Source organism: Schistocerca serialis, chromosome 7 (assembly GCF_023864345.2).
Source record: "Schistocerca serialis cubense isolate TAMUIC-IGC-003099 chromosome 7, iqSchSeri2.2, whole genome shotgun sequence".
Taxonomy (NCBI): Eukaryota; Metazoa; Arthropoda; class Insecta; order Orthoptera; family Acrididae; genus Schistocerca; species Schistocerca serialis.
Window position 1 is genome coordinate 243,827,743 of NC_064644.1, and position 8,446 is coordinate 243,836,188.

Below are 8,446 nucleotides of genomic sequence, written 5' to 3' on the forward strand. Positions count from 1 at the left end.
TGTCTGAACACAGAAGTAAAATCTGACAGGAAAATTATTTAAAATAACTGAAGTAAGTACAATGACGAGCCAAAGCATTAGGACCACTGTCTACCCCGAAATTTAGTGCCACCTGCTGGAACTGCAGGCTGATTCTAATGCCCCAGCACCTGGGGCTGAGCGCACTGAAAAGGGAAACTGGCAGGCTGCTCTTGTGGTGTTGTCGTGTGCATTTATGGAAAGTAGTTTGAGGTCGGTGAAACCACGAGTAGGCGACAAGAGGTTGAAGTCTCACTACTCATCACAGAACGCGCCGGCCGGAGGCTTGACCACTCTGTAAAGCAGGATAGAAGGCGATCTGTGGCATATCTGACAGAGTACAGTGCCCATGTTGGCCCAAAGACATCTTAATTTATTTTGCAGTGAATACGGGATCATCAATACTGGACCGTGGACCAATAGAAGCGTGTCGCCTGGTCGTATGAGTCACATTCTGGTCTAACCACCCCATTGGTCGAGTACGGATAAGCCGTCAGACAGGTGAACGGAAGTTCGGAACATGCACCGTGCCACGGACGCTGGACCGTGAGACCGCTAGGTCGCAGGTTCGAATCCTGCCTCGGGCATGGATGTGTGTGATGTCCTTAGGTTAGTTAGATTTAAGTAGTTGTAAGTTCTAGGGGACTGATGGCCTCAGATGTTGAGTCCCATAGTGCTCAGAGCCATTTGAACCATTTTGAACCACGGGCGCTGGGGACAGTATTATACTATGGGGGACATTCACCGGGCCTTCCGTGGGACCTGTGGTACTGATCGAAACTACGGGCTACGTGAACTATACTGCAACCTGCATCCCCTCTCGCTTGATATCTTTCCCGATGGCGATGACATCTTCCAGCAGTAAAACTGCGCTTTTCCCGTGGTCAGGATCATTCGACAGTGGTTTGAAGAGGTTGGCCGTGGAATCATGTTGATATGTTGATATCTTAGCCACCAATTTCGCCTGATTTTCACTTGCAACTCAGCTCCTCACCCAAAAATCTCAGGCCCATGATTTAAAGAACCTTCGTGACCAGAAACTTACCAGGGACTTGTCGAATCCTTGCGACGCAGAGTAGCACTGAGTGCCAACGCCAGATCAATTCGCTGTTAAGCAGGCAGTCAGAATGTTTCGGCACATCAGTGTATGTTACACCAGCTAAGACCCTTCCTCATAACAATTATAATCATCATCTTCATAATCATCATCCTGATCATTGGTAAGGGTATGCTATGTTACTGTGACTGCATAAACTCTTCAGTCTACGATATGGTCTTCCTTGGAGTTGATATTGCAACACTTGATGCTGATACATATTATCTAGCATCGTAATAACACTGTGGCACCGTTTATATTGATATATTAATGAATTACATAAGACTTTTTCTGCTTTTTTTCTTTCTCTCAAGTTTATGCCATCTGAGGAACATAAGAATCTCTCTACAATGTGCAATGACGTCAGACTTGGGATGTAACGCGCGCGAATTTCACGGTAGGGGTGGGAGGTGTCCAATCAATGGACCACCCAAGGAAAATTTGTAATAAAATCGTCAGATATCGTCATAAATATTTTATTTTCAGTGTAACTTGAAACCTAATATTTTGAATTACAGTTCATTAGATAAAGAAAACATAAATAATCACCTGTTAATTAAATACTTGGAAACTAAAAACTTGTGTCATTGGCCCAATCAAGGTGACTGGGTTCCTTCATTAGACCAGGCAATTAACGTGAATGGGCTACAGTGTAATTGCTGTTACATACGTTTCGTATTTTTCATTTTAGGAGTATTTTTTCATCTGGAACCGAATAACACGGATTCGGAACAAGCTTAACGAAAATAGCAATGTCACTTTCGAAGGTAAAAATCACATTTGACTGAGTCCGCAGCTCTCGGTCTAGGGGCTAGAGTTGCTGCCTCTGGATTGCGGGGTCCCGCGTTCGATTCCCGGCCGGGTTTGGGATTTTCTCTGTCCGGGGACTGGGTGTTTGTGTTGTCCTCATCATTTCATCATCATCATTTGTGAGAGTAACTAGATTGGATTGTGAGAAGAAAATGGACTGTGTAAAAATTGGGAGTTCGTACGGGCGCTGATAACAGCGCAGTTGAGTGGCCTACAAAACAACATCATCATCATCACATTTGACTGGTTATCCAAACACTTATTAACATTAGAAAACATACAGGGAGATTTTTTATTAACATTTAAAAATCCCGAAGCGATATAGATGAAGATGACACAGTTTGGGAAATACCCCAAAAGTGGATGTCAAGTGTTGAACATGTGACGTTACCAGATGACGTAGCTAGCCGCAAGATCGGCCCAACCCTAGTCAAGTATTCACGTCGATATGGCTCTGTGTCTAGTTGCGCGACTTTACCGCGTGTGGCTCAGGTTCGAGTCTTGCGTGTGACAAAGTGTATTTTTTTGAATTGCGTTAGACAGTTACGTATTTACATTGGGGAAAGATTTACTACCTTATTTAGTGGTCTCGCAGTCTCCACTAGTTTACTACAACGTACAGTACAAAGAAAATCTAGCGCGTTGCGTCACAAGTAAGCGAGTGTAAGATTCCAAGATTTCAAATTGCGTCTCTATCAGTAAATGACACACGCTTTCTTTACAAAATAAAGTCCAGAAAAAGGAGGGACATACGCTAAATAACAACAGATTTTCCTCGGTTGCAGCGTGGACAATAATTCTGTAATTTTATGTTTACAACAGTTCAGATTATACAGAAGTTTCTCGAGAAAAGAGTAGACTAGCGGAGTGTGTGCAGCAATGACCCCTACCGGCGCGGGTAGGACCGATATGTTGCACGTATGACATCACATGTTCAACATTTGTCACTCACTTTTGTGGACCCGTGTGTTTCAGGGTTTTTAAGTGTTAACAATGATCACCCTGTATAATTTGTCAGTACTGACCTACGTAGGTCTAAGACAGACAAAATCCGAGATGGCTCATTCAAGGCAACTCACATTGCAATACCTAGTCTCCATCCACAGCACATAACTTTATATTGTGAACTTGACAAAATGGTGTAAATTGCTCATACTCATAGAGCAAATCCTACCTTGCATCGTGTTTTCGTGGAACTGAGATGGCGAATCTTTGGCAACGGGAAGGGGGGAGGAGGGGGGGTAAGGGGGTACAATTAAGGATCTGTAGTATGCTCCTATTGTCTGTACCCACACAGAAACTGAGGCACACCATCGAAGGAGTCGGCCCATCGATAGCGACCTTCCCCTACATGTGAGTGGCCAGTTGTCACATGTAAGTTGCAGTCGAAAGATATTTTAATTGTTTCCTGCACTCGCCCCCAGTACGGATGTAAGTACATTCTCGACGGCATTCGCGACCACGTTCGCATTGTCGCGCACGCAGGCAGTCAGATTTGCGCCACAGGTAGCAGCCGGCAGCGGCGGACACAGTGGCTAATGCATATTTAGCGCGCGTACAATCGCGAGGTTTGCAGCGGGCCGCGTGAAATTGCCCGCCTCGCAATCTCGGGTTATTACCTGGGCCCCCACTGCCTTCCGCCGCTCAGGTCTGACAGCGCGACAGCCCACACTCGTACAGAACATTCGGCGCCGTTGACCTCGGACCAGGTCGCAGCACGCACGGCAGGCAATCAGAGCAAGCTGACGGCCACTGCACGTCCTCGCCATTCCCGCAGTACGGGTCGCCATTAATCTACATAAGGAAAGAGCCGACTGTTGGCGGACTGTCGGCCGCAGGTCCTTTTGATTTCATGCCATTTCACGGAGCAGCTCGTTACAAAGGGAAATTAGTTCACAGGTGTGCTGTCGGGTCTCACTGACATAGAGTGCTTGACAGAAAGTAAAAACAATGCGGACTTCAAGGAACAAGGTAGCTTAAAATAGTCAGTCCCATCACATGGGATTTCATCGTAATATTCCAGCAGATCTCGGATAAGGTTAAAAGCTAACAACCATTCTCTATGTAATCTGGCCCTTGTACTTCTTCTTTCGTTCCAAAAATGGAGGTCGACTGAATTAGCGACAGTTTTCCATCTGCTCTTGCCCCTCTGCTATTCCCCACTCCCTCTCAGTGCACCTACTCCTTCGCCGGCCGGTGTGGCCGTGCGGTTCTAGGCGTTTAAGTCTGGAAACGCGTGACCCCTACGGTCGCAGGTTCGAATCCTGCCTCGGGCATGGATGTGTGTGATGTCCTTAGGTTAGTTAGATTTAAGTAGTTCTAAGTTCTGGGGGACTGATGACCACAGATGTTGAGTCCCATAGTGCTCAGAGCCATTTGAACCATTTTTCTACTCCTTCCCCTCTCTCAGAATAGCTGCTCCTACCTCCTCTGCCCATCTGCTCTTCCCCCTCTGTCCATTTCGTGCTCCACTCTCTCTGGCCAACTCCTCCTCCCCCCTGCCTATCTGTCTCCTCCTCCCCCTCTCTCTGTCAATCTTCTCCTCCTCTATCTCCTCCACCCCCATTTCTCTACCCATCCCTTCCTCCGACCTCTGTCTGTTCTCCTCCTCATTCGTGTCTCTGTCCATCTCCTCCTGCCTCGCTTCCTGTCCATCTCCGCTTCCCTTCCTCTGACCATATCTTTCTCCCCGTCTCTCTGTCCATCTCTTTCCTTTCTCTGCTCATTTTCCCTGCCCCCCCCCCCCTGTCTCTCTCTCTCTCTCTCTCTCTCTGTCTCAGTCTGTCTCCTCCTTCCTCATAACTGTGTCCATCAGCTCCTTCCTCGTTTTTGTCCTTCCATTTCTTCCTTCCGCTTCTCTCCCCACAGTATTATCTCACTTCGATTGGCAGTTTTTAGTTCTTATCTCCCACAGTATTTCTTTACAGATAATAAATAATATATGTACCAAGTTTGGTTGGAATCGATCCAGGAGTTCGGAAGAAGCATTTTACCCGCAGCTTTTCACGCATATACTCATATCACATGTATTTCACATGTATTTAACGTATTTTACACATATTTGTACACGTATTTCACCTGTAACTCTACCTAACTTCACCACGTAGTTTCGGTTTCACGCAGCTCAACGTTTATGAAGTATTATTTTCTCAACTAAGTCTTATACAATGATATATTTTTATAGGTATATTCAGTGGTATATGTGGATACTGTCTGCAAAAGTATTGCGAATAGAGTTACTACTAAAGCAGTAATACATTCAAGTGCCATGTCCGATGCATCATTTTGTGGGGACTTTGAGCGAGAAAACGTGTCTGAACAGTTTCAAATTATGTATGAAGTCTGTCGGAAACGTTAAGAACTCTCAGATTCTGAATATAATCTCGCTATTTTCACGTCGTGGACTACGCTTCATTTCAACCTCATCCCCACACCTCTGAGAGGTATGTCGTTCTTACCCCCGCAGTTGTTCTTTCCATGCAGTAAGCGATGTGTGCACCCAGTTAGTTTGAAATCGATTCAGTGACTTAAGTGGCAATGTGGAACATACATATATACATTGAAGCGCCAAAGAATCTCGTATAGGCATGCGTATTCAGATACAGTGATATGTAAACAGGTAGAACACGGCGCTGCCGTCGGCAACGCCTACATAGACAACAAGTGTTTGGCGCAATTATTAGATCGCTTACTGCTGCTACAATGGCAGGCTATCAAGATTTAAGTGAGTTTGAACGAGTTGTTATAGTCGGCGCACGAGCGCTGGGACACAGCATCTCGGAGGTAGCGATGAAGTGGGGATTCTCCTGTACGACCATTTCACGAGTGTACCGCGAATATCAGAAATCCGGTAATACGTCAAATCTCCGGCATCGCTATGACCGGAAAAAGATACTACAAGAACGGAACCAACAACTGAAGATGATGGTTCAACGTGACAGAAGTAAAGCCCTTCTACAAATTGTTGCAGATTTCAATGCTGGACCAACACCAAGTGTCACCGTGTGAACCATTCATCGAAACATCATCGTTATGGGCTTTCGGAGCCGAAAGCCCAGTTGTGTACCCTTGACTGCACGACACAAAGCTTTTCGCCTGGTCTGGGCCGTCAACACCGACATTGGACTATTGATAACTGGAAACATATTGCCTGGGCGGACGAGACGTTTCAAACTATATCGAATGGATGGACGTTTACGGATATGGAGACAACCTAATGTATCAATGGACCCTGCATGGCGGTAGCGGACTGTTCAAGCTGGTGAAGGCTCTGTAATGGTGTGGGGCGTGTGCAGTTTGAGTGATATGCGACGCCTGAGACATGTACGACTCTGACAGGTGACACGTACGTAAGCATCCTGTCCTGATCACCTGCGTCCATTGATGCCCATTGTGCATTCCGACGCTGGCTGGGGTGGCCGAGCGGTTCTAGGCGCTTCAGACTGGAACCGCGGAATCGCTACGGTCGCAGGTTCGAATCCTGCCTCGGGCATGGATTTGTGTGGTGTCCTTAGGTTAGTTAGGTTTAAGTAGTTCTAAGTTCTAGGGGACTGATGACCTCAGATGTTAAGTTCCATAGTGCTCAGAGCCATTTGAAACATTTTTTGCATTCCGACGGATTTGGACAATTTCAGCAAGACAATGTGACGTCCCACACATCCTGGAGTCACGGAGTAGCTCCAGGAACGCTCTTCTGAGGTTAAAACCTTCCGCTGGCCACCAAATTCCCTAGAGATGAACATTATTGAACATATCTGGGATGCCTTGCAACGTGCTGCTCAGAAAACATTTCCACCCCCTCGTACTCTTACGAATATGTGGACTGCTCTGCGGGACTCATGGTGTCAGTTCCCACCTGCACTGCTTCAGACGTTAGTCGAGTCCATGCCACATCGTGTTGCGGCACTTCTGCCTGCTCGCGATGCTCTTCACGATATTAGACAGGTGTAACAGTTTCTTTGGCTCTTCAGTGTACATACACCGACTTGTATAGCAAGTACATCTGCGTGGATGCGACAGATTTGAAAATATTTCACTGACAGAAACGCAAATTAGGAAAGTAATAAGAAAGTTATTGCAATTAATTTATTATAATTAATAAGTAGATAATTAATGTTAACTGCCCTCTTTGAAGACTTTTTGTCGAAGACTGCTTACCTTTAAAGGTTCAGTTTTCATGCTTACCAGCGTAGTTGTAGGCAACGCTTGTTACCTGACAAAGGGCTAATAAATCAAACACTGATTTATAAGAAATGATTAACCGAGCGAGATTGTGCATTGGTCAGCATACTGGACTCGCATTCGAGAGGACAAGAGTTCAAGTCCCTGTCTGGCAGTTCAGATTTAGGTTTTCTGTGATTTCCCTACATCGCATAAGCCAAATACTGCGATGTTTCCTTTCGAAGGGAACGGCCGATTTCTTTCTCCATTCTTTCGTAATCCGAACTTGCGCTCCGTCTCTAATGACCGCTCTGTCGATGGGACGTTAAACTCTAATCTTTCTCCCTCCTTCCTTGTGATAAATAAATAGCTGTCGAAAAGAGCCCAAGCTGCGTTTCTATACATTTAAGACTGTTCGACGATAGAAAGGACCGTCAAGAAATATGTGGAAGTTTCAACAGAGGGAAAAGCCCATAGCGATAAACAAAGAAACGAAAAATTAGATTTCACAAGGAAACGTCATTGTACGCCGTGCAGCCTCGTTAGAACTGTGTAATACTGAATGTTATCCGTTACGCCAGTAGAAGAGTCGAAGATCCGTCTCCTGCTTGTGCCAATATTCCTTAGCGATTAAGCCGGAACTGCGGGCTATCTGGAGAGTGGTTCGGATGAGAAGGGGAGGGTTTAGGTTACAAGAGCCGGGATTAATGGCACAGGCGACTTCTACGGAGCCCTGAATGTTATATGAACCGCCGGTGGACGAACTTCGCCATCGGAAATCGATGCTTACCGGATCCGATTCTCTCTTACGTCGGCGTTTCGGTGTCCGTGGGGTGAACTATGCTCACCTTAGACATCTCTTTAATTGCCGCACTCCTAATACACCTAGAAACACTTCCTTCCCCTGTATAAACAGGCAGGGTAATTTACAATGTTAAATCAGAATTTTATGCTGCGGGAGTGCATTATCCCTTGGTGATAGTAAACCTGGCACAGTAAACGACATTCCGATATTGTGTTTCACAAACCCACTGACGAAATTGGAGACACAAGGATATTTTAAGCAACACATCCATTTTAATCCGTCGATACCTCTTTCAGCCATTGTTTCCTGCCACGGAGAAATTTGTATTTGAATTTTCCTTAATGAAATCACTTACCTAAACAGCCTTAGTGGAAATAAGTAATAGTATTTGGAAAAAGTTTGGTCATTTGATACTACTGTGACAATACGAGTAGGTCTACATGTAACGAAAGGATGTAATCCAGCACCTATTGGTACAGAAAATCTTTCGTGAATCAAAGATATTCTTCCACGTTGTACCCAATACATTGCACGACCTTTTTTTCTACTCTGTGCCA